This window comes from Aythya marila, assembly GCF_965140915.1.
Source record: "Aythya marila genome assembly, chromosome: 13".
Taxonomy (NCBI): domain Eukaryota; kingdom Metazoa; phylum Chordata; class Aves; order Anseriformes; family Anatidae; genus Aythya; species Aythya marila.
Genome location: NC_139054.1, coordinates 13,288,890 through 13,316,774, shown reverse-complemented (window position 1 = coordinate 13,316,774; position 27,885 = coordinate 13,288,890). Strand labels below are relative to the sequence as shown.

General features: G+C 44.2%; 1 protein-coding gene across 3 annotated transcripts in view; it reads right to left on the bottom strand.

Moving 5' to 3' along the window:
- The window catches only part of PASD1 (PAS domain containing repressor 1), a gene marked incomplete at its 3' end in the record, with an annotated part of 190,762 nt that extends 162,877 nt beyond the window's left edge, over positions 1-27,885 (bottom strand). Inside the window, exons 1-2 of one of the 3 annotated variants that reach the window (XM_082771232.1) lie at positions 4,259-4,310; positions 4,063-4,169 (exon numbers count right to left, since the gene is read on the bottom strand). Of the gene's footprint in view, positions 1-4,062; positions 4,170-4,258; positions 4,311-14,313; positions 14,434-27,819 lie in introns of those variants that run through there. The other 2 variants (XM_082771233.1, XM_082771231.1) reach the window with 2 other exon arrangements.

Sequence of the window (27,885 nt, the reverse complement as noted above, 5' to 3'; positions counted from 1 at the left end):
CATGACCAAGAAAGCCACAAACTGTGCTAAGGCAGCAGCAAATTCTCCTTTTTAATTTAATTTTTCCTTCTTAATTTTCCTAAGCTTGGCTATCCCTGAAATCTTTTACTAATGAAATTACTTGAGCAAATTTCTCAGGAGACAGTCAGCATCAGTCTTTTGGCACAGGGGATTTCTTTTAAGGTGAATTGACTCTCCTGCATTCAAATTGAGATCTGCTGCTAAATACTGTCTCCCCCAAAGAGCAGAGCATAAATCCAATAATAAACACAATGATATATTTACCAAGGAACTAGAGGGCAAAAATAATTGAAATGATCTGTTCCTAAATATATTCCAGGGTTGGGAAAGCAGAGTCTTTGCTTCCATTTCTGAAGAAAGTATTTTTTCCCAGTCATGGTGTCCTTTAGGGACTGGTTTAGCACGTAGTAGGAAAAATAAGCATCAACTCTGTGGGTACTCCTTACCAGCCCTTCGCTTGCTTGGGGAGAGACTGCTCCCACAGCCACCGGTTTTTACACTGCCCTGTCTCATGCTGGTGGACCAGGGTGGGTTCAGATGATGCCAGGAGCCCAATTTACCCAGTTTGATGCTGATAACTCTCTGTTTCACCTCTCTGGACTTCAAAGAGAGCAGTGACACTATGAAAAAAATCCATCAGCACAAAAACATTCCAGCTGTCCACTTGATTAATTTTTTCTAATTGGGCATGGGACTACAGACAGTATTTGTTTTCTGTCTTGCTACGGACACTTTGTGGGAGCTATAGAAGTGGCCCTGCTTGGAGGAAAAGAAAATATTATCTATAGGAAGTGTTGCTGCCAAAAGCAAAGAAGAAATTCTTCCCAAGTAACTTCAAAAGACGTGGGTTCAGGCAACAGGTCACTATTTAAGCAATTCAAAAGAGAAATAATAAAACTATAACAGCACTATCCAGACACAGTCAAGTGGATTTCATTAAGGACTTGAAATCGGGTAGAAAACTTGAAATGGAAAGTTAGCGTTGACCTGCAGGATTTGAAGTTATTTTACTGGAGTATTTGCTGTCAAAGTTACACACAGAGGATCAGTTAGCACAACCTGATGGAACTACACCAGTGCCCACACCTTGATTTGGGGCAAAAGCTGGGGGGGAAACGGGGTGAGGTGCAGGGACCAAGCAGCGCTCCTGCTGGGAGCAGGCACACATTGCTTCCAACCCAAGGGCACAGCTGCGGCCAGTCGGAGCCTAAAGAGAGGCTAGAGTTAAAATCTAAGTGCTTTCAGGGAAGAAAAGTAGAGCACATAACACTGCTTCTGCCCCACAGGCCATGCTGGATACAGAGGACTTGCACAGATCCATGATGCTCCACAGCACGGCCCACTGCTGCTGTGCAGCGAGCTTTGTGCTTTTGTGACAGCAGGGAAACTCATTTCCCAGAAAGCAAAAGTATCGCATGCTAAGATCATAAATACTGTGCCAGGCATTTGCTTGCAGCACAGCAAAGCACACCGAGGGCTGGAGAGTCCTCTCATGGAAGGGTGATAACCCCATGACATTTATGACTTGTGTTAATCATGCCGCCCAAGCAGTGCATTAAAAAAAGTCAGGACCTATTAAAAGCAAACCAAATTCCCTGGCAGCTTTCCCAAATTCACAGGATTTAACCTTGCCTTTCTCTGAGCTATCCTTAAAAGAAGAGCCACAACCTTTAGAAGCGCATGCATCCAGTCTAATGTGCAAGTGCCACGAAAAGCTGTGCTCATTTCTGTAGACAGGACAGAGATATACATTTCCCCCTAATTATTTCCTGCCGTGAAGGCTGCAGCATCACCACAGCTCTCCCTGGTCCCGCTCTGTGGTCACGGAGCAGGGTCAGCCCTCAAGCCTCCAACATGCACATGCTGCTCTCTGCCATGAGCAAGCGGGGCGCTGGGAGGTTTCCCAAGCAGCATTAGTCTTGGATCAGAGGTTGTGTTTTCAGCCCTTGCTTGCTGTGACACTCAGAGCATGCAGCGAAGGTCACCACGGGCCTCTTTAATCCTCCCAAGGATGACATTTCTTGTGAACGTGCTCAGTCTGTGTCCCTGCAGACAGGGCAGCCCAGCACACAGCCACTGTTATCTGCTCACGCTGTCATTTCATGAGGGGTCTAAGCTGGTGTAAAGCACCATTTACAGGGAAGAAAACAGCGAAGAGCTGGTTCTTCCCCACTGCTGCCCATCCTGTACCGTGAGACAAGCAGTATCAAAGGAGTGACTTAGATTTGGAACAGGCTGCAGGGCAACTCCTTCAGCACCAAGCTGGTTGCCTCCCCTAAGGGACACGGGGGTGACACCAGCATAGCGCCATCAGGACAGGGCATCCTTCAGGTCCCTGTGCTCACTGGGTTTTCCATCCGAACTGCTTTACTTCACCTGAGCATACGATAGATTCAGAAGTTTTGTTTCCTTTGCTCTTTTTCCTCATACAAAGCCTCAGCCACCAGCACCCTGCAAGCAGTGAGCGCTGTGTTATCCTTACAGAGCTCACACAGGTCAGGGCCTTTTGGGAGCAGGCTGGTCTTATCTGTGTTCTCAGAGAGAACAAAAAAGCAACGTGCCAGCCTTGGCCAACAACTTCACCATGAAAAAAAAGTTTACAGAAAGCCCTCTGAGCCATGCTGTTTTGACAGCTGTCACAACCTGATCCGCAGAGCCATCCTTCCCAGCAGCTGTGCCCTGGCAGAGGCTGCTGATACTGCACCCTGTGTCCAGGCAGGTGAGGACGGGCTGTCACGCTTGTGGTACCAGAGCCCACTGACCACCTAACAGCAACAAAACACAGCAGCCTCAGAATAATTTATTTGGAAGAGCAGAGGCTGATGTGGTTAGTTAGCTGGAAGGAACACAAATTGAGAAAACCAGAATAAAAGTAACAAAGCCAGGACTGCTCACCTGCCACGCTGAAGAATAAGAAAGGACAGGAAAAAAGAGTAAAAAATCTAAAGTTATTTAGTTTTGTCCAAGCCATGAAGGGAGGGATGGAAACACAAAGGGTTAAGGAAGAGTAAAATACTGCATTAATGCACAATTTCATTCTCGTTCTCTTGGCAAAAAAGGTTCTGTTGAGTAGACTGTATCTGCTTTGAGAAGCCTTCCTATAGAACTGATTTTTAGGGTCTGTCTACATTGTTTAAAAAAAGCTAGAAATCTCAGTCATGACCAAAAGTATTTCTGAATTCTTTAAAGTCATTGTATAGACTTCAGAGAGTCTAAAGCAAACAGGCATGTTTTTACTGCACTAAATTAAAGGTGTATTTGAAAATATGTTACAGCTAGTGAAATAAGCGTTCAGATCACCTGGAGCCCTGTACACACGGATCAGTGCTATGGTTTTCGCATTAAATTAGTTTGCGGTTTTAAGCCTTGCAAAGGATTCCCCCCATCAGGGAAAATCCATGCAGGTCACATCAAATTAGCAGATGATTTCCTTTCATGTTGCCTACACCACCACTCACATCATATTTGCAAAATACAAAGCAAGAAATGAACATAAGCAGCTTCCAGTTTCAGTTTATTTGCTGAAAATTTAACAACTCCAGCAGCAATTACTATAAGTCTCAATTCTCACCACTGGAAGGCAGAGTGGTCATAACACTGACTTCTTGCTTTTAAAAGACCGGTAGATTTTTAAGCAGCCTATGGAGTAAAAATTAAGCAGTTTTTCATCCTGAGATTTATTTTTTCTTAGAAAAAGAATATCAAGCAATTGCATTTTCCCCCCCCACTGAAAATTCAAATTAACTTGGATCCATGTTTACCCAAATATTTCTATAGCTCCAAACAGGCCATTTACAATTCTTTTCAGTGTCTTCCTGTTCTCACTGGACCTGGGTCAATATTTTACCTAGCTGAGCCAAGATGCAAGTCAATCTTTAAGCCCAGGAGAATTTCTTCACCCAGGCTGTGCACCTTCATTTTACAACCTCGCTGTACAACTTCATTTTCCAGGCACAGTCTCAGCTTTGCCCTTAGCTGTGCCACATGAATCAGTCCCTGACTAATTAAACTCTGGTTTTAGGTTGGCTATGTCTTACTTACCACCTATTTTGCAGTAGGTATTAGTGCAATTCAGTGTTTCACACCCAGCACAGTTCCAGCACTCTCACCTCAAGACATTGCTCCCCCTTCTGCCAGTATTTCCAGTGCTGGAACAAGATGTACTGGTCAGAAAGTCATAAAAACAATTACAATAAGGTTAGTGGAAGTGGACTACCTGGACATATTTCTTCTTTACCTGTGCAGCTTCCTTGACTTTCTTTCAGGGGTAATCCTGCCAAGAGGCTGCCTACCAAGTGCTACACAAGATGCTGAAGGGCTCTTTCCTTCCTGCTCAGGTGTTCACTTCTCCATGTCTGATCCTTGCTGAGTATTTTTCCTTTAAGTGACCTAAAAGCAGGCTGTACATGAGCCTTCAGATTTCCTCCAGATATATTCAAAGACTTCAGAGGTCTTTTCTCACCCAGCTTTGAAGCTCTTGCAAATACAAACACCTGGGAGAAGCTTTGGATTGCCAAACCTGAGATCCTAGCAGGTACTGAGAGCTGGTGAGGGGTCACCTTGTTTCTTGTTTTGAAGTAAACCACGCAAGGTAACAGCTAGTCCCAAGAAAGCTGGAAAATGAGAACAAGCTATCTAAAAGGTCATTTGTTTTTTTAGACCAGCCTTGGACAAATAAAGAGCTGTACAAAGTTGAGTTAACACTCATCTATTGCCTTTGGCCTGTAACCATCAGTGATGGAGGGAACTTGTGCATGTCAGGAAAGACATGACACTCCAGAGGTCACCTGTGCCACCCAAGCTTAGTACTGACACTGTCCAAAGGACAAGGTGGCCCATTTGCCTGTCCTTCCAGTCCCCCAAATGATTTCTTCCACAGCACAACCCTGCACATTTCCACCCCAGCTGCAGTGCAGCCCCAGCCTGTGGGCCTTCTTGGCTCATCATAAATCAGGTCTCAGGATGCCTCTTCACTACATTTGCATCTAACTCAGGGCAGGAACAATGGTGGCTTAAACTAGTTCTCAAACTAGTTCTCCATTTTCCCTCCCAACCATGCTCTCATCCAGAGAGAGATCTTGTCCCAGGAGTACTTCACTGCTCCAGGAGTTGGTCCCAAGGTAGAGAGTTTAAACATCAGAGTGCCTATCCACCCCCACCCCTTCCTCTTCATCAAAATGCCAGCCTTTTGTGTCTGTATAAAAACTAATTCCTGATCACAAGGATGTGTGCCTTAAAACACAGCTCAGACTGAGCTGATTTCTCACAGCCTGCTTTGTACTTGCTAATTATTGCCTGACTCCCTGCCTTGGACAGTTTGTCTTTCCTGACTCCAAAGTTCCTGGCCTTGGCCAGTTTATTTAAGTGTGAAAGAGGAAGAGACAAGTCTTTTCTACCAATAAACAACATGAAATTAATATTTACTTTTTTTTTTTAGCTCAACTTGTGTTTGTTATTTTTTATGCATTCTATGCTTTCCCAGAAGCCACATGGTTTTTGCAATTCTCAGTCTCCGTCCTGGTTCACAAAGTTAGGAGGGCAGTTGTATTTGTTTCTCTTTTGCTTAAATGGATGTAGAAGTCATCAAAATAAACAAGATAAGCAATAGGCTGTCAGTAAACAATGAGGGAAAGTTTTATTGCTGGTTCCAAGAGTCTCTTATGATAATCCTTCGTAATTTCAGGAAAAGTCAAACAAATCTTCACAGTAAGTTGGAGACTTTGATGCTTGAATGTCCCTGAGAAAGGCAGAGAAACCTCATAGCCCATAAAAGTACTGAAAGCTGGAAAATCAGTTGACAGTAAGGCATTGCTCCCTATTTTTTAAACCACCCATAGCTAAAGCACGATGGATGACTCCAGTTCTAGGAAGCATTTATGGTCCTACTTCGCACACAGTCACACAGAGCCCAGCTCAGTTTCTGCATAAAAGTTTCCCTGAGGTGAGATTACCAGCTCACAACATGCAACTAGTTTTTTGTGCTAAGTCCAAGGCCAAAAAGCCATACCTGGGGACACCAGGCTTGATTCCTGCCCACGCTGCCCATGTTACAGGGCAAGGCCCTGGTGCTACACAAAGTACAGACACACAGGATGCTACCTCTGCTCTGCAATTAGTGGCTGTCTGCATCAGGGCTAATTACAAGCAAGGGCTAACAGGTCAGGCCCTGTGAAAAAAAGGAGGTATAACAAGTCAGGAAAAGGCCCAGATTCTCCAGGTGCTGGGGTGTTAAAGCTCTTATGCCCAGGCTTCCTAGAAATAAGCACACAGAAGCTACCTGATACAGAATAGAGATCTAAGACCTATTAATTAAATGGCTCTAGAGTTTAGCAGGGCTACTCAATGCCCAGCACAAACCCTGCTATACAGGCTTGTCTGACCTCCCCCGCCTTCATTCCTGCACTTTGCTTTAACTCCACCAAACCTAAAAGAACATGTCGGTGATCCTATTAGAGATACTAGCTCAGCCTAATTCTCTGATGCCCTCTGGCCATTCCTCACCCAAGATAATTTTGGCAGAGTCCTGACTAGCCATTGTGCAAAACAAAAGCATTAATCTGCCGGAAAGCAAAGACACAAAAATTGAACTTAAAATAAATGTCATCTTCTGAGCTGTACAGTTCAGATTACTGTTTGTAATCTTGTGTGCTGCATAAATCCTGTTAGACATCAGGGAATCTGCAGCTACATTCCTCTTCAGGACTCAACTCCGTGTAAAAACAGTTTGCACAGCCCCTCAAAAAGCAACCACTAAGGTAATCCCTGTTACTGAATACTGCCTCCACTGAATTTAGAGAGCAATCTCTCCAGCAAGCAAAAGAGACAGAAACCATACAGCCATATACATGTAAGAAAGCATATAGCTATATACACATATATATCACGTAGTTATATACACATCACCAACACATTCAGCATTTTACCCAGACTTTACAAAAGGCCTGAACCCAGCCTGACCCCCAGACACATACAAAGTGCCTCCAGGTGAAGCTGCTCTGGCCCTACAGCATAGCTGCCTGCTTACCCATACAGATCCCTGTTTGTGAACTGATGGGACCTTTTAAATTCCTTCTCTCAACCCCCCAAGACATTCAGAGTTACAGCACTCTGGGACATAACAAAGACAGACACTTTTGTTAAATCAGCTGTACTAATTTAGGACAGAGCACAAAGCCACATGCACTTACACTAGACTAAGCTCGCAGTCCCAAAGACACAGCTCAAGTCAGACAACTTCAGCACTTGAAATTGAGGGCAAGTTTCTGAACCAGTGCCTCCTGTGGCTCAGCACACAGGGGGCTGAAGCTCCAGGGGAGGCAGTCTACAGGGGCTCTGCTTCCCACAGCCTGGGATCAATACCCATACACTATCTTCTACAAGCTAAAAACTTAAATAACTGCATGGGAACCCTTCAACAAAGCCCTAGATGCCCTCCTTGGTATAAAGGTACAAAAAATCCAAGGAGGCTGCAAGTCTTTTAAGCTTACTGAGGTGTAGGACATCACAGGGAATCATCGCAGTCTGGGCTTGACCCCAAATCCTCTCACAAGCATTGTGCAGGTGTCAGTTCAATACCAGACTGCTCCAGTGGCATCAAAGCTCTCCCCAGAGACACACCATGACCACCAACCACCATCTGAGAGCAGGCAGAGAATAGACAGAGGAGAGTAACACTTTGCATCAAAAAAAAAAAAAAAAAAAAGAGCTAGTATGATCTTGGGGGGAAAAAAACACACTCTGTAAGGTATTAACTAAGTGACCAGGCAGCAACAAACCAGATAAAGCTACCTATTACCCTTGGCAATGCTCCTTAGAAGAGATTAAGTCCTCACTGATCCTGGCACATCTAATCAAATTGTGGAGCTGTTCTCTTGATCAGGGTAAAACTTTCCTTGTAGCTGATGACACTGATTGATCCGACTCAGTTAATATATTTTCTCTGAATTCCTTCCATTTAGCACTTTTTTCTGGGATTTATCGGTATAGCATGCACTTGTAAGCAAAAACAATTTCCCATTAAGGCATCAAGAAGGGGCTGCTGCTGGCTGGTTTTCTATACCATTTGAGATTTTTCTCCTTTTTAAAGAAAATTAGATAGTAGCGATACTCATTTCAGACCCAGATCCTATTTCACAGAAGTCTGCTTTTCACCCTCTGCTCACATCCAGTGATACACATACTGCATATTAAATCCCAGAAAACTTCACACCCCTGTAACCAAGGGCCCTGCACTAATTCCCCACATCCTTCACTCGAGTTTTGGGAATGTTTCAGGCTGAGGTCAGTTTTCTAAGGTTTTCAGGGACAAAAGTTTTCAGGACAAAAACAGAGCCTCTCCCCCACTTCCATTCTTCTTTGTTTTTACAGGAGCATGAAATAGGGTGGACAGCGTTTGAGGTAAGCCACGGTCATTCCTCTACTGCAGAAAGGTTAGAAAGCTGTTGATCAAGATGAGGTCCACACTCAGAAGCTAGCTTTGCTGCAAGTAGCACAAATCTACTTGGAACAGGATTTATTCAAGAGCCAAAGAAAACAGAGGTAAAGCCAACCAAGGCTATTTGGGATTACAGAATTTACCTAAATATCAATCTTCCCTTTTTTGCATTCCCAGATCATGGCAAACACCTTTCCAGGTTCACATCCATGGCATAAACACAGCATCCCTGGGTTCTGGGCACCAGATTTAGGAGAGACAGATCAGGTACCTAACATCTGGTCACACAGATAGTCCTCACTGAAATATTGCTGATTTTCTAGAGATACAGTCTTTAGGGTGTTCTCAAATCTTCATTCCTTTCTTTACTGGCCACTCCTCTGTTGACATCACTGGATTTAGCTGCTTATGAACTGCACTGAATGCTTCCCTATTGACTTCAGCAGATGCAGCTTCTGGCAAAAGACATCTGAGTTAAGGAGGAGCCTCAAGTCCTGTTAAAACTGGAGGTGCTCCAAAGCTTGCAGTCTCAAAACTTAAGTCTTGTTAATGTTATAGCACTCACTGTAGTCACAGCAGTTGATATCACTCCCTCCAGCTTCTGTGTTTTAGCTTTAAATTCAAGTTATATAGATTCCAACACCCAAATTTTCCAGATCCATTGCCTAAAAGTGCTGAGCCGTTCTGTTACGCTTGCTCTTCCCTGTATCTTTTCAGCATCGATTATGGATTCCGCACACCAGAACTTAAGACCTTAACTTTAAGCAAATGTTATTCTACATAATTGAAACCATTTCAGTAACCCAGTTTGTTTATTCCTCCCCAAACATCCATTTTCTAGTACGCTTCAATAAAACAGAGCTGCAAACCTGATGGGGGAATATAAAGATATACCCAGCTCTGCCAGGAAAATCTGTAATGTTTTATGCCTTGGCAAGATATATCTGTGTCTAGGGCACCCACTACACACCCACAGTATGTCTTCCCATCTTTACAGGCCACTTCAAGCTGGTATCTGAAGTCTTTAAACATTCTGGATTAAGAGAACTGAATGTTTTCTGAAGACCCAAAGGGCTGCAGAATATTTTAGTTCAAATAAAAACAGATTGTGGTGGTTCGCTCCTATGTGTCAGAGCTACTTACAGGCTTGCCTCCCTATTAGCTGTTGGGATTCATGAATATTCAAAGTTAATAGCTATTATGTTCTCGGGGCAGACGTATCCACTCCTTTATAAATTATACATGGACTCTTCACAGACAGCTGAGAAAGCCAATTAGCCAAGCGAAATTTGCATATCAATCGTGGAAGAAGTGTCCCTCGTTCGGCTGCTATGCAAGAAGCATCTTAGATTCACATTTTATATCTGTAGGTTGGTTTTGTTTGTTTTGTTGGTGGTTTGGTTTTGGCTTTAAGCCTTCCCCCATGGTTATTACTATCTTTAAGTAGAACTTTAACTAAATACCTGCCTGGGGGAAACAGCAATGCCCAGGGAGGCAGCCCAGCATCTGTGTGAGCAGCACAAAGCTCAGGGCAGGGGTGGTCAGAGCCCAGAAACCCAACTGCAGAGGGGAAAGGTTCGTGGCTGCCTGACTTGAACTGCCAGAAGCAGCACAGGGGCACCCCATAAACTCAGCAGCTCCCAGCCCAACCTACGGGGTGTCCTCACACTCAGAAGTGGAAAACCCACTGCAGGAAGCACAGCCAGTTTATCCTTCATACAATTTATCCTTCTGAGCTGTGATCTCAGGCCTTATGGTCCCAGCCTACACGTGCCAACCCTTCTCCTGCTCCCTAATACCTTGTTTCCCTCTCGAACCCACCAGCCGGGGGAGCAGGGACCAGCCCTGAGCTGTGTGTACTGGCTCAGCACCAGCTCCGATGGTAGCTCCACGTGGGCTGATGTGAGGCTATATTTAGGGCATGAAACTCCTGTCGTACCTCTGTAACTGCCTTCAATGACTCACTGTGGGGAAATTAACATCCCTGCAGAACCATGAAAACAGAAGGAAAGATACTTTTGGGAAAACCGCCAACACCCTTTCTCTCCAAGGGGAGTTTAAATTGGCACCAGCATTTCTGCTCATATTGATCCACGCTCCTCCACACTCAGCACCACTATTTAAGTGTGAGGAGGAGCAGAAACAGCACAGATGAGCCACACGACTGTGAGAGCCATATGGGAAAGCGCTGATCCTTCTCTCTCTAGTATCAGCCTGTATTTATTGCAGTGTCTCTGTTTACAACCCAAGTTTACACAAACTCAGAGTGGGTATTTGCAGTCTACTAGGCACACACAGACTGTCAGCTGCTGCGTCTCAGTCGATGGGCAGTAACATCCACTTACAATCAGGCTGTAATTTGGAATATGGCCAGGTAAGGTCCTGTTCAAAGTGCCATGCCCAGGGCTGCAGACAGATGTCTGCAGGAGATGGCAATCCTTTGCAGCAGGACAAGGATCTGGTCCTTTTTTCCTTTGCTCAGCTTGGGTGAATCTAGGAGGGGAGAGTGTCTGCCCACAAAGCTGCAGTATAAAAGCCATCTGTCCTGCTTACCCCACAAATAACGAAGACAAAACTTCCCTTGCAGCTTTATTAAATGCATATTGAAGGATTGCAGCCATCACAATCTGCTGGATATATAAGAGTGAGACTATGGTCATGCAGCATGCAAGCAGCACAGCCTATACAGCACACAGCTCCCCTTCTCACCCCAGGTAGCAGACATATATATACACATATATATATATATATATATATATATATATATATATATATATACACACACACATACACGCCACACATCCCTCTACAGTTAATCTATTTCTCAGGATAGGAATCCAATTCAGCAGCTTTTCTGGCAGCTCGATGCCACATCAGGATGTCTCCCACCGCAGGGTGCTGTAGGAGGAAGCTCTCACCTCTGGCGTGGCTGTGCACGAGCCCAGATGGATCAACACAAAGCCACACGGCAGCCCCAAAGCCACCCCTGTGCCCAGGGGCACATCACTGCAGCAGTCTGTGCACTGCCAGCAGGGCCTGGTGCAGCCCCAGACTCTCACCTCACTAATATCACTGAGCATAATGAGCAGACAGACAATTAACAGCTGGCAAAAGCTCTGGTTTCATATTCAGCCCTCAAGAAGCAGGAATCCTACAGTGGGAAAAGTCTCCAAAGCAGCTGAAGCAGGTTTTTTTCCCCCTCCCATGTGCAGAAATGATGAATAAGCTACCAGTGTAAGCACAGCTGGTACAAGGCCTCCCACAGCCCTTTGGTCATGTCAGTCATCTGATTGCCTTCACCGAGCATTTCCATGAGTGAGGACTTTTGGCAGAAGTTTGGCGAGACGAAGCACTTGCACATAATGACAGCTATGTGGAACAATATGAATATTTATACACATTGGCATGGGACCCCTACGCTTCCCATATAATTACTTCTGCACTGTGTTTAGGCACGCCATTCACCTTGGATGCTTCCAGCTGAGCAGCTTTATGGCTCAGAGAGACAGCGAACAAATAGAACCACGCTTTGCTCTCCATTCATGCCAGTGCTGATCCAATGCCTCGGCTGCTGCTGAACAATGCCAGCTTCACCCTGGTGCTATTGCAAGGACCACAGTGGTACACTGCCTGCACTACAAGCTTTACTGGCTGGCCTCTGGTACCCACAGCTCTGCTTTCCCATCACCTTTTTTTGCACGACGCCAGAGGTTTCACTGACATTCCTAAAGGACTCATCAAGGCCAAGAGCCTGGAGACAGAGCTCAGGACTCTCTGGAGGTTTGTCCATGTGGCACAAACATGCTCTGAACAGGATGTCTGGGTGCCAAAGCAGCATTTCCAAGAGCTGAGCCAGCTACAGGGAGGAAAGCGAGTAAAAGCACTGTCAGACCTGGTGCTCTACCTGCTGCAACATGCCACAACAAGATGAATACTTCACTGCTCTTACTTTTCTTAATCACCACTGACAGAGGTGGAGAACCAACAAAACCCAGCATGAAACAGTGGAATACAGATCAGACATCTCGAGGGAGTAAGGGATGCAAACAGGCACAGCACTGAAGATCTGCAGATCTACCCAAGGAAACCAGCCCAGGAGAGGTAAGTAACCTTACAGACCTATTTGTAGTATTACTGAGCTTTATTCTACCTGAAGTATTTTCCTTCATAGGGCAGGAATAGGCAGAGAGATGTTCCTAACCACAGGCCACCTGTGTGCCTGACCAGTGCCACCCCTGCAGTTAGGAGGGGGACCCTGAAAACCCAGATCCTGCCAGAGCTCAGCCATGAAGCCCCAACCCAAAGCACTAGCCAGAAGTATTCGCAGGGAAGACATTTTATTTAATAAAAATAGCTAAGACAATTAGTGCTGCACCCACAGACTGCCAGCAGCAACAGTGGAAGGGACCTAGGCAGGAAATTTGCAACCTGCTGTTCAAGTAACACCTTCCCAGTTACACCTGTGACCTTTTGCACAATCAATACCAATTACATCCACCCTGTCACTCCACTAGTGAGGAGTGAAGTGATAATGACAATGATGTAACAGAAACATTAATTCCGGGCACATCGGTGATCTGAACTCACTCGTAAGCTTTCAAGGCATTAGTATGTGCTCTGAAGCCACAGATTCAGCACAGGTTGGAATGGCTGTGCAAACAGCTCAGACCAGACCCCCTAGAAGTTAATTAAAACATCAAATGCTTCTGGATCAGTGCTCCATAAAAACACTTGTCAGCACACATTCACAAAAACTCCCAAAACAGACCGCAGTGACAGCTGCGCAGGGCAATAAATATGTTAAACAAGGCAGTGTGGTAACCTCCCCTGGACTGGGGGATACTAATGAGAACTTCTGGACATTTTCCTCAATTTTTTGGCTAGTCTCACTGTGGCAGTTTAGGACCCAACCGATTTGCCATTCCTCGAGACAGAATATGCCCATGGTCAGCCAAACAACAATTTGGGAGCACTGGATGCAGAACGAGCAGCTCTGCAGGGTGGTTGCTGCTAGAAGCAGCTTCTGCATCACCTGCACTCAGCATGCCCCTGGGCAGGTCCTGCTACCAGGGAGGGATCTGAGCACTTACCATGGGCAGTCACCTTTGCAGCACTGCTGGTATCTCAAGAGTGCAGTTTATCACTTACTCTCACAGTACCTTCAGGGCCTGTTACAAGGAGCCCTTTGCAGGAAGATTGTAAATGCTTCTGACATGCAGGGAAATGAACTGGAGCTTAGCAAGGCCCTAAGGAGAATTTAAAGCACCGTATCAGGCTGTGAGACAAGAACCCTCCACTCTTCATGCCCCAAGGAGGGGCTGGGTGATCAGCACCCACCAGTCACCTGCTGGTGCACAGAGCAACTCTCTGCAAGCCTGCTAAGAAGAGGACACCATACAGTGCCCCCTCCCCCATTTCCCAGCCTCTTTCTTGAAACTTTTCCCTAAAGACTTCATACACAGACAGGAATCCAAACAAAACCAAAATGGGCTGAGTCTGACCACTGAGAAGAAAGCCTGTACAAAGACATCCAGACAGCACAGTGGCCTAAGTCCTGCATGCCCAGAAATTAAACAAGTTTCCTTTAACTGTCAGACATTGCTACACAAAACTGATTTAAATCACACAAATCGGACGAATTAGGAGAGGTTTTCTCCTCAGATGCTAATCCAGGAGCAATTAGCCGCATGCTTAGCTGAGGGATCAAATGCATCACAAGTGCACCAAAGGACACTGCATGATATGATGAAATAACACCCAACAAAAAGTTTACCAGCTAGATCTGGCTCTCACAACAAAAGCTTTAAAGAAAATCAAATGAAGACTGAAAGGAGGCAAAAAAAATAAAAAAATCAAACCTTGTGCTCCATACTAACATCTCAAAGCCCCGTAGCCCCGTCGTCCCTCAGATCCTTTGCTTTCTGTTCCACACCAAAAGTCAACTTATTGCTTTCCCTTCTCAGTAGGGGAGATGATTGATGCAAGACCCACACAGGCCTGTGTCAAATCCAAAGGCATTAAACATACAGAAGGGTGCTTTACCTATAACAATGCAAATTACATCAGCTGTAAGCTATCAAAAAAAGCTCATTTCAAACAACAGTAATTTAACCGAGTTATTCCAAGGAGCACTAGTGGCTATATTTGTTTTCTTTCTGATGTTGCAGTAGCAAACCATGCATGAAGTTTATTAAGCCGTGCTAATTGTATTTCTGTTCTAGTACACTTTAGCCATATGGAGAATCTGGCAGGTGCTCAAAAGACAAAATTGTTATTTGGGGAAAAATACCCTGAAAAGCTTCAACTGCCTCAGATGTTAATTCCTTCAAAGTGAATAATGCATAATCAAAATGTCAGCCGGGATGCGGTACAACATGTTGCAATCCATTGGAGAATGGTAATTTGCAAACCCCGAGGAGATGGGTGTACCAAACCCGGCACAGTTCCTGTAAAACATGTGCCATTAACACTGGAGTGCATCTCCCCTGTTAGAGGAGACCCCACAGCTCAGGGTTAGACACACGCAATTCAGTGAAGTGCCAAGCAGCTCCAGGATGCTGCACGCCTTACAGAGAGGGTCCCTACCATCAGATCCCTTAAAAACTGAGTGCAAGAGGCTGTGAGGTTGTGTGCAGCGAGTAGGTAATTAGGGACAGAGGTAGTTGAAGCCTCAGGTAGTTCCTAAGCAGCACTGCAGAAGATACTCAAAGGGAAGAAAGGTTGGAATTGCTGAAGCCTTTTCCATGCACAGCCACTCAAGTTTACATGCAAAAACAGCCCTTGGAGAAAGCCTTCCCCCATAGAGAGTCCCCTAACTGTTTCAGGTGGAAAATGAATAGTAGCTCAACAAGAATTTACCACCCAAATTTCACCAGGGAAATCTCAGAATTACAGCAAAGGCTGACACTTTAAAGTTCATCGCTATAAACTATCCTTGCTAAACTTCCCAGACCCTTTAAGCTGTATAACAAATGAGTATCACTATGCAAGATTAAGATTTCATAATCACCTGCATGCCTTGCTAATTTTTTTATTTAAACATCTTATTTTTATTTCATCAAGAGAAGACAATGTCAATAAATTAAGTCCAAGCAGCATTTTATGTGCTGTAATTTTTTTTCCATCCTCACACTCTGCTCTTGTGCTGCTAATAATTCATGCCATCATTTGAAAGAGCGACTTTCAGTAAGGTTAGCCATAAAACAAGTCCCTGCTGATAGCATTGTGATGCAATCCAGCTATTTATGAATAAGGATATTTTACTTTATTAGTCCCTTCTACTCTAAGGAATAAAAATTTAACGACTTGCTGCTGAGAAGGAAGATGCAGGACCACAAAACCATGACATGTAGAATACAGTTAATAGGAGCAATATGAGAGACTGCAGTTCTAAACATTTAAAATACTGATTGTGGATTAAAAGAATTTATGTTTGGATGATTCTCAGCTTTTTCATTACCTTGCTCTGATCACCCTAATAGCAGAATAATTGCATTATGTATTTCTTCGTAACTCTCGGATTACCTAAAGTGAGTGAAGAACAACCCAGTATGCACAACACACCCCAAAATAATTTGTCAGCGAAGAGGGCTTGAGGAAGATACATGGGCAGACAGTGCCATTATCAAGTGTTTTAAACAAAGCTTTAGGATAAATCCTTTAAGGAACACAGGTAGGCAGTACCAGGGCCTCCATTCTTGTACTTGAAGAGAAGCTCTAGGACAAGATGCTCTGAAAGATGCAGCTTGAAAAGTAACTTACTGCAACATGATCTACATGAATTAAAGCAAACCAGTCCTGTGAAGTCTTTAGCATCAGGTCTGTCACAAATTGCAGTAAACCACTAAAAATACAAGTGGACAGAATGACAAATGGTAATTTTGAACTACACTGGCATCAGCAGTTTTTAACACAAGCAGTTATCTCACAAAAGAAGCCAATAGTACCAAATCTCATTTCACATGGCTTACATGCTGTACCTGGATAAGGGGTTCAGCTGACTTCAACACAAATTCATGAGGCCACTGGACAAAGCACCATTGGTCCTGAATACAGTTACACTTCAAAGAAGCTGAGAAACCCACATTGCTCCTGCTGGATTGAGCTGCCTTCCCAATGCAAAGTGCTCTCAGCAATTCTTTCACACAGCTCGAGTGAGTCTCACAAGTCACAGATGGCACGATCCCTCTCCCAGGAAAAGCTGGCATTTGCTATGCAGTGAGAAGCGTTAGAGGGCAAACAAGCCCCCTGCCTGGGCCTGACACATCTTCCCCCCGTCAAAACAAACCCTTCACATAGCTTGCTGAAAGCCAGCAGGAGACATGTTAAGAAAAATCAGATGTCATCACACAGGCTCTCCCACCTAAGCTACATGGGAAGCTCCCGTGACTCATTGCTTCAGTCATGCAGCAGAGGAAGGAGCAGGAGTAATTTCCATGCCATCACTGTTCATTCCAATAACATCCCATTTTCAGCACTACAAGGAAACCTGTCTGTGCACAGTACAACCAGGCCTGCCTGCAGCGAGCTAACTCACCCACTGAGCATCTCCATGGGTGCAAGGGGGAAGGATCTCCAGCCCGAGCCACCAAGCATCTCCTGCTAGTAAGTAGGAAAGGTGAACTCTAATGAGGGAGAAGCAGGAATAGTTTTGCAAGCAGCAATTACCAAGCATGTTTCCTCCTGAAGATTAAAAGATTATTTTTTTTTTTAAATAATGAATACACCTGGATTTGTGCATTCAGTCAAGCCTTATAACTAACAAACCAAATTAGCCTCATTTCCTCAAAGACATCTTATAAACATAGCTTATATGGTCTAGAGTCTGAATTTGTCACCTGCAATGCTGTGAACTCCAGGGACTGGCACAGAAAGCACTGAGAAAAACATTAAATCAAACATCTTTTCAATACCTTATTTCTGGTTGATTGCCCCTGGAAACACAAAGTAAAGGGCAAAGAGGAAAGAAAAGCAAGAAAGTGATGTGTCCACCCTTATTAGAGGAACACATCAGCATTTCCTCTCCTGTTCAGCCCTCATTGCTGTCTGCATTTTAATTAGCTTTGCATGGTTAATTGGATGATCAATGAGGCAGAGAACTCCATAAACATCCTGATCAACAGGGATGCTAACCCTAGGTTTATCTGAGAATATAGGTAATGAAAAACTTGCCTGCTACCACTGCAGTAAGACCTACAGGCAGCCTTCATGCAACGTAGGATGAAGCACAAAGAACAGCTCAGGCACATCCTGTGCCCTACACACAGTGGTGCCAAATGTCCTGAGGCCCCAAGGTCTTGCAAGAGCCCCAGCTTAAGCTGGAGGCAGCCTTTAAGCCACGGCTTCCAAGCCAAGTATCCATGAACTAGCTGTGCAGCACGAGTGGACATGAGTTGTCCTATTTCACTGGGCTGATTCAGGGGTTAAGTATATCAGGACAATGTGGCCTTCATTTAGACACAGCTTTCCAGCATTAATAGCATTTCTCAAAAGTATTTTGTTGACTTTTTCTACTTTTCGCTGACCCTCAGTCATATATTTTCCAGTTGCCTTCCCCCTTGCCACTGCCCCACTTCCTTCCTCAGTTTTCAACTAAATCCAAGCCATTGACGTAATTCAGGCATTCAGAGGGCAAAATAAAACCCACCCTTGATCCTGATCCAGAAGCTGTTCTAATCAAGTTGAGGTCAAGTTATCAGGCCTGCTTGGCTAGCCAGAGGGCCACAGGGAAGGGACACCCGAGTGCTGAGCAGCTCAGATGAGAAATAGAGCTCCTTACACCCCTGCTGGCTCTGCCCTAGTACCAGAGGGCCTCAGCAGCTGCCAACACTGCAGCTTTCTCAGTCTAATATAGCAAAGCAGGATTTTGCTTGTGCAGCATTTGTATAGATGAGTAAAGTTAATCTTAAGTGTATCTCACCTCAAAAGCTTCCTTTTGAATTGGCCTTTAAGGCTTAAGCTCTCCATTTCCAGATAATTCTGTCCCTTCATCTAAAGGGAAGCTATGCTCAGGCTCACCATTTAATGCTTGAAAGATTATCATCACCACAGCTGTAATCCAAAGTGCTTCTGGGTCTCTGCCTGTCTTTTGCAGTTTTGAACTTCCAGCATCTACCTCCAGACAGACACATCCCTGGTCTTATCAACACTTTACTCGGAATGGGAAACCAGATGTTACGGAATGAAAGCTCATGATATCTGCTGGGAAAAACACCAGAGAGCAAGAAAAGCAGTAGCTAGCGTTAAAAGCAAATGAAAAAATGTAGTTGAATAGTAGTTAGAAAAACAGATCCAGCCCACATTGTACTATACCTCCCCACCTCTAGAGAAAAGATTTTCCGAGTATTTTTGTTATGAGTAGGGTTACACATGCAAAGCTGTTTATAAAACAATGATTCATTACAGCAGCATGTCAGTACTCCCAGATCTCCAGTATGACTTGCAGATCATCTAGAGTTGCAACACGTTCTGCCTTTATCTGCCATCCTTTGTTTTGCTACCTTTACTTATCCAATGCAACACCAGCAGAAATATTAACCTTCAAAAACCCACAAAGTGGAAAACTGGGCACGTATTTAGGCAATTTAATTGCATTTTACTCAATACAATTGCAAAATAAGCCATGTGATTTCTATCTGCTTGGTGTTACTGACAGTTAACACTAGCCAGATGTTAGAGCAGATCATTTCTACATCTGGTAGACTGAATCCCACTCCACCAGATATGAACCAGGGTACCAGCACCTCTCTGGCCAGAAAGAGGACTGATAAGTGGGCTGAGTTCCTCTCAGCTGAAAGATCTTCAGGAATTGTATGTAGTTTTCACAATTAATTCAGAGTTTCATAGATTAGGAAACCAAACCCCAAGGAATAATGCTGTCATCCAAAAGGCCAAGGAAAAGGTCTAGCTCCTCCTATGATATGTCTGAGGAGCATCTTTCAGCTACTTTACTGAATCTGCTTAAACAAACAAGCCAAGATGCACATCGAGCATGCCATTAGCTATCTGCATTACAGCCCAGAGGATGCTTGCCAATATCCATTCAGAATAAAGTCAGTTAAATGCAGCTTCAGGTACGTCTGTCTGCATTTTAGCATGGCTCTTCAACTGGGTTGCACTACCATGAGGTAACAGACTGGAAAAAAGAGTGGTTTTGTGTCTCAGGACAAAACAGCACCTCCAGCAAACCCAGCCACTCAAGGGGCTAAGGGGCAGAGGCCCCAGGCAGCATACACTGCCCTCAGCTCTGAAGCCGAGCTTGCATTAAAGCCATCCCTCTTGCAGCTGAGCATCCATGAAATGAGTTATTCAGTTATTCTCCAGGAACACACTGCAACCTTGCGAAGAGCTGCACACTTGCAGTGACTGCAGCTGACAAGCCATTGCTGATTAACTTTTAACTTCTGTATGTTTTTAGTGCAGAAGCACCTGGCTCCCCCAGGTCAGAGCAGGGCTGGAGGATCACATTGTTAGGGGTAAGCACCTTGTGAGACTAACAGTCAGACACAAAGGTCACAGCAGCATCTCCTTCCTCCTGCCGGGCCAGCTGACCTTGCCACAGCTCTGCTCATCATTTGCCTGCCCAGGCCAGGCTAATCCTAACCTGGTGGAACACGTAGGAAGCTAGTTCCTGCTGCACCCCTTACCCCAGCTCCAACCCAGATGGGACTGAAAGGGCAGAGTCTTTATCAAGGCAGTTTTCCTTGGGATTTCACTTTTATTCAAAATAAAATCAGTATTAATGTGATGCTAATTAGTATAGAGCTTTGCATTCACATCACACTTCACTTTTCACTCTCTGAAAGTAGTTCATCTCCCATCCACACCATTGCTGAAACTGGAAAAAATATGGAGGGAATGTTGGAAATGCCCAGATAACTCCCTCAGCTGTCTCCATATATTTCACAGATGTGTAGTAAGGCTGCAATTATCACCAGAAATAGGTTTTCCACCAAGCGAGGATTAGGTCTTTACCGATGATTACAAATAAATCTACCTACCTATCAATATATATTTAGGGAGACACACAGAAAGCCTCTGGAGACTATTTCATTAGCGCTCACTGGAGCTGTACACAACACTGCTGATGTTGCTGGCCGTGCTCATTGTGCTGGGAGACCACATTAGTCAGGCACCAAGGGACTGCTGCTGTTTTCACAGGCTTAGGAAAATCCTTTTTCTAGTGCTTCTCTGTGGGATTTAACCTCTCTAGCCATCTTTAAAGACTAGCTGTATGGGAGCAGAAATCGAGCATCCAGCTCCCCCACCAGCCAGACATCTGCAGCAGCAGCCTGGTGTGAACACAGGCCACAGGGAAGGTCCTTGCTCTAATGTACACTCTGTAGCTCACAGCCATGTGAGCCTCACTTACCTCACGTACAAAGCAAGAGCCACTTCAGTTCTGCCTCTTCACTGCCCACAGTCCGTCTTGCTGACTGGAAGAAGGTGTTTCTCCAGCTTTAACACCCAGATGTGATGCCTAAAGATGAGCCCTGAGCCTGTTTTGATGAAGTCTGTGATACCCTGCTTTCAGTGAGGCAGTCAGGTTGTTGGGGTTTAGTCCACAATGGTTAGAAGAGATGGAGTTCACTGAGAACTGGGAGCCATTGGCACAGTCCTCCAGGCTGAGGAGGCCTGTAGACATAACCAAGGCTTCAGATAGCTCCTCCAGGCTCATTTTATGCCATCTCCTGATCCCAGCTTTGCCTTTCAAAACTCCGTATTTGAGACCATTTTCCACATGCCACACTGTACATTTTTCCCTGTTCCACACCTAAACTTTCAGGACTACAACTGGCACCAGTCCAGCTCTGCATCTAGCCTCCACCCTGCACTTGTAAAGCATGGATATTCTGCTCACACAGGAGAAGTTTAGGCACCAAAAAGAACAGGAATCATTAAATATCTTCAGCAGATTGCCACAGTAGGGCACTCCAGGAGTCATCCTTCAAAAGGGATGAGAGCAGCTGGCTTCCCTGGAGTGCCATGGAGCTCCTCACCTAAGCGCTTCGTGCTCTGAAGGACATGTTTACAAGAGCTTTGCGCTTTTAGCAAACAGCTCCCATTAAAAGAAGCTAAGCAGATATTTGTCTCAAGTTCAGTTTTCAAACCACAGCCAGCCAGCCCATTGTAACCACTATAATGAACTACAATGGTTTAGAAGGGAAGAAGGATACATTTTAAAGCCATAAGACAGCCAAACAAAGAAAAGCAATGAGTTTTTCCCAAGTAATATTCCATCATGCCAATAAGACAACAGGAGTCGATTTGAAGGAAACAGCAGCCTTTACTTGCCAGGCAGACAGGGCTGACACAGCAATGGGTCCCAGAGGTGGCTTAAAGAGCGATGGCCATGAGAAAGAAACGAGCTTTTGGAGGGAAGTGGAAGAGTCTTCCCAAGAGATTGGGAAAAAATAGATTAGATGCTATCATTAGCAGCAGATACAGACTGAAAGAAAATACAAGATGCTAATAATCATACCACAAATGTTCTTTTAAGACACAATCAGAACATATCCTCCTATTTATAAAGGCAGATGCACGCTGGAGTTACACAACATGTCTATCCACAAAGTTGTCTCAATATCTACATGCCTCACCACCAAGCAAATCCATCCAGCTGGTTTGACAGACCCACATACACCCCACTAAGTAAGTGTTTGGTATTTATTGACCCATACAGCAGAAATACACCTTTACCACAACACCAGGATGCACTGCAGACGATGCAGTGCTCTGATGGAAGAAAACCTGTTTTAAGCTGAAAAATGCTGTAAAATTTTATGATAATTAGGTGCTTGCACCACTTTCTGCCTCTTGAGGAGGGAAAGTAGTAATTAGCAGCCAGCTGAACTCCCTGCTACATGAAGAGTGCTCCCACACTGCTGTCAGCCGTGACAGCACCCAGCACTCTGTGGGCAGCACCTTTTTCCCCCCCTTGCTAAACAGCAACCGAAAGGCACTGCTTTCACCAGCCTGCCTGTACCAGCATGGGCAAGGCTCACGCAGATTAAAACCAAGACTTAAAACCAAGGAGCTCCTTCGGAGCAATCCCCAGACCAGTTTGGTGGTGGTGGCCACCGGTCTCAGTGCTTACCTGTGAAATCTGGGCAGATCAGCCCACGGGATCACATCTGGCCAGAGCCACTCTGCCAGCAACCATCCCGAAGCTATCTCTTGCCAAGTGCAGCACAGCAACTTTGAAATCAAGCTACAGGAGTGGAGATGCTGTCTTTCCCCTAGGGCAACAGCTCTTCTCCCTGAAGTCATGAGGTAGCTGCCCCCTACCTCAAGGACCAGGAAAGGAAAGAGCAGGGGCCCTCAGCCTGCCCCACAGATCACAGCAATCAAGTTTCAGGCAACTTCAGTAATGACAGAATGGATTTTTCCCAGTCAGTTTTTTTTTCTCCAGTTGAAATGGGTGTCAATTTGACTTGTCAGTTTTAATTAGCATTTACATTATGTTCTGCTCTGAAGAAGTTGCTCTGTTTTGACAAACAAGGGGGAAGTCTAATACATTACTCAAGCCTAGAATTTTGGATGTCAACATGAAAGGCAAAACTAATTAAGATGCTTCACAGGAGAACACAGCGCTTCCCAGACAGTGACATGATGGCTTAGACAGGCATTCTGTACATGTGGATATGTACAAACTCCTCCAAACAGGAAGGGGTTCGTAGATGAAAACTGACATCAATTAGTCCTAGCAATGGAAGAGAGTCCAAGACCTGCAGCTAAGTTCAAGACTCATAATACTAGATGTTGTCTAATAATACTAGATGTTGTAGAAGAATCAATCCTTTCAAATAAGAAATCATAGCAACTCCAGATAAAGATTCACAGAAAGCATTATCAGCAGCTAATGAATGGAGAACCGACGCAAGCACAGGCTCTGGAGCAAATTTGGTTCCTATCTCTGTCTGTAGTCAAACAGTATTACAAACAGACATACCTCCAGGGACATCAATGGAGACATAAGCATCATTATTTTATTATTTATTTTTACAAAGTAAGACTTACTAGGCATCTCAATTGACTGAAACAAGTTGACATCTGTTTTCTCCCTTTTTTAACCCATCTAACTCAGCCAGACTTGCAAAGTGTATAATACTGAGATCAAACCCATATGCAAATGGGAGCTATTTTGTTTAGTGCCATGCCTAACACTGCCAAGTACCATTACAAGTGCACTTCACACCACTCAGTGACACTTCCAGTGATGCTACTCATCAAAACACTTCACAGTTCCTCACAGGACATCTCCAACCCTGTGAGAAGGCCCTCAGTTCTTGTCAGGAAAAAAAAAAAAAGTCAGGAGCCATCTTCAGTCCTAGAGCAACATTCATGATCACAGCTGTGTTTGGTTTGCTTTTCCACTGGCCATAATTTGTTTAGATGACACCAATGCTTTAACACCAGATAAAACACATGGCAGCTCTGCAAAACAGGAAGAGGACACACTCCCAAGAATCATGTGATTTCCCTCAGCTATTTACTTGTTTTACAGGAAAGTTTAGAGACTCTTGGGAGTCAAGGTTTGTAATGGAAGTACCAACTGGCCTTGGCTTAGAGCTGCAGTGTTCACACTGCTACAACAACTCACCAAAATCTAAGCTGAACCATGCCACGAAGGGACATTTCAGAATGTGTTGCTTTGTTGTTTGTGTTGTTTCTTTTGTTTGTTTTTGACAATAGCTGTGACCAAAATCAGATTAGCAAAGAAAAAATTGTTTCGGGAATCCCAGCATATTTCATTCTTTTCTCCAGACTCCTTAGATCCCATTTCCTACCACTAGACTCCAAAGCACATTTTTCCCCACTTCCAAGAGTTGTTAAAAATAAACATCAGATGAGCACTGCCCTGGGTTTGGCTGCCTACCAGAGCCTCATCTGCAGCCTTTCCCAAGCCGTGCTTGGGACTGCACAGGACTTGGTGGCAGAAGCACATCCCATGGGCCAAGCCATCAGCCCCAAGGCAACGTGACAGTGCTGCTGGCACAAGTGACTGCAGGGCTCTGGACTGACCGAGCACATAGATCCTGTGACCAGGGAGGAATCACTGTTCATCTGCAGCTTGGCAGAGTTCACTGGTCTAACTCATCCCTTTTACCTTATGGCTCCACTGTTAACAGAAGAGGGGATATAGAACAATACAATTTCACCTGGTTTAATACCTGGATTTAGCCAGCTGCTTATTAGAAATAAATCAAATGAAGAAATCCCACATCCCTTCACAGAAAAAAATATAACATGGGATTATTCTTTGCTGGCATAGCAATAACATTCAGATACCTCAGCTAGAGCCAAAGGCAGGCTCTAACCAAAGATCCCCAGAACCAGCCTAGCACAGTGCTGAGATGGGACAGGTCTCAGCTCAGGCTTATATTTCTCAGGATCCTTGCCTAGCCCACTGGCACACATCATTCCTTGGCCACATCTGAGCACTGAAGTCACCTGTGCCTCAGTGACAAGGGTTTGGGGGAGGCAGGTGTTGAAGGCACTCAGCAAAGAGCTGAGAAAGGTGCTGAACAAACTGCTTGCCTGAAGCCAGCTCTAAGAAACACCAGGCACAGGTACTTAGGTGGAATTTCAGACAGCTGACTGGTCCTGAACACAATTAAATTACTTCAGAAATGTTACAAATGCTCTAGGTATCTTTCTAAATAAGAAAAGCCAACAGATAATACAATCGAACATTTAACTTCACTGTACCTGTGATCCTGTCTGCAAAACATTTACCCCTAATATATCCTGTCTCATCTACACAAAATCCACCTGCAGTAAATTACCAGCAGTACCAGCTTGGCCTAGCTAATGAATTGAAGAAATGCACATGGGATTTTACAGTTAATTGTGACAAGCAATAACATTCTTCTAGAACAAGATAGGTCTCACTTTGGTAGGTTCTCACTCAAGCTTAAGATGCACTTCAGCATCTACACAAATGCGTCATCAGCTCACACAGCAGCTTGGTGCATCAGCTATACATAAAGATTTGATTTCTCTCTATAAATACAATCAGATTTGAGGATACCCAATTCAGACAAAGTAGGTTTGTAGAGTAAGGAAATGATGTTCAATACCAGAAGGAATCAGTTCAGTCAGACTGACTTGCCATGAATGTAACTTCAGAAGGCTACATGTAAAAGCCCCAATTCCTAACTAATGAAAAAATCATACTGATTGGGACAGTTCACCTCCTGCAATAGTGTTACATCAGTATAACCACAGCTTTCTATGGAATTAGCCTTGTTCACCCCGCTGGGAAACAAAGGTCAGCCCTACCATTTTCTGCCCACTACTCTTACAGTAGGAGTTTAACCCACAAATTCATATGCATGACCCAATTTTAGGGGAGAGAATTACTCAGCATGGCCAAACAGTATTGCAGCAAATACGACAATGCTCCATGACCGCTAATTGTTTCCACCAAAAGAACAGACTCATTTAAGATAGAGAAGAGCGCATATACCAGAATTAGACAGTACACATTAGTACAAACAAAAAAAGAATAAAACCAGTCCTATGACTGCATTAAAATAGCTCAACAAATCATAAGGGATATTATGAATTAGCTTGGCTGGACTCTAATGTGTTACTGATAATTACACATTTAATCAAATTAAGCATGGCACACAGATCTGGTCTGTCTTTTCTCCCACTTCTGATTGATCTCAGCCCTTGCTGTGTTATAGACAAAGGATCCTGCTCCTTTTAAGGCTGGGCAGATCAGACCTCATTTAGGTATTTGGGTCTGTTTCTGGCCACTGCCCACCATCCAAGTGTCCTGCCAGTATAACCGCCCCATTATAACAGCTGATGTTGGCAAGTTACTATCCTTCCAAGCTATCAGGGTTTCCCTATCCAACCTACACACTTCATATTAGTAAGTTACACCTATTTCTGCCTTCCATACACCAGGTTCAGGGGAAAATCATCAGCTAGAAGACCAGATCTCAAAACTCATCTGGCTCTGTTCCTTTAGTGACTGTGTTTTTCTGTCACCTGGTGTTTGGTTGTGTTGTTTCCCCCCCCCCCCCCCCCCCATTACACACTTCCCTACCCTTCCCAAAGGGCATCAATTGAAAAATCATGGGACCATTGTAATGTACAGCAAGCTGTACTCCCAGTCCTGGGGTTTGTTCCAGGCCATTAATACAAGGTGTCTGCAAAGCCTTGTCTCAGCCAGCTTATTCAAGTCCTCTCCCCTTCCAGGAACACTGTTCACCTTTGATTTTCATTTCAAAGTTCCTGCTTCAGCAGGGTTAATGAGAAAGAAATCATACAGCAAATTAAGACTTAATCATTGTGCAATTCCCTTAGATAAACGATAATCGTCCCATCCTCAGTACTTTGCGGTGTAATTAATTGTACCTCCATACCAAAGGGAAAAAACTATAGCACACTTCATTTCAAGGTCACAAACCATGTGAGAAAGAGGCAAGAACAGAAGTGAGATCTCCTGACTTGTCACCCCTGCTTAAAGTCCTCTGCTCCAGCTACCAGGCAGCATCTTCTCTTCAAGTTTACACAAAACAAAGTCAATGCCAGCTACCAAGTTAAAAACAATGAGAACAGATGCTATGAAGAAGGAGCCTTACAGTATTGATCACAAAGAAACTGCAGTTTAAATCCATGTGTTTGATATGTGGTTTGACACACAGGCTTGTATACAAGCTATCTAGGTCATTTTGTGTGTCCTTGTAATTTTTGTGTCCCTGTAATGACTAAAGAAACCGTGGACTTAAAGATCCAAGTGTCACCTCTGAGCTCAGTTCTAATTTACTCTTCTCTGCTGAGCTATTTATCATCCTAACATCACCATCAAAACAGAAGTGAATTCTACTAGATATATCATTAAAGTATTTATTATTCAGAACAAGATAGCAACATAGTAAACTCAACCCCAAAATACCCCAGAATGATAGCTGCTGCTCCCCCTTCTGTTATTTGGGCATCTTAATGAAATTTCATCTGTCTGCAAAGTGAAACATGAATGATTTATGCATAACAAATAGTCCATTTCATTAGCAGCAGAAATGTTTAATGGCTAATATTAATTTATGTTTCAACACAGAGCCAAAACTTTCAGCTGAAAGCTCTGAACCCAGACATTTGTGCTTGGTATTCATTTCACTTGAATGGTTCACACAAAGCTGAATTTTAAATGTGTCTATACAATGAGGAAGTCGAGTTGCGACCAAATCACAGGTAAGCATTCAGTTTGAAGAAACCTACAGAAACTACATTCAGGATATTCAATGATCCTATAATTCATCCCAGCCAGTAATAAGTATCATATGTTGCAGCCCCAAATTACAGCAGTTTCAGAGGTGACATTCATTCCTTACCCACAGGCTGATTACCATACTCCATGAAGCATGAAGATCAAGAGATCATTACACTCCCAGCTGTTATCAATGACTCTGCCA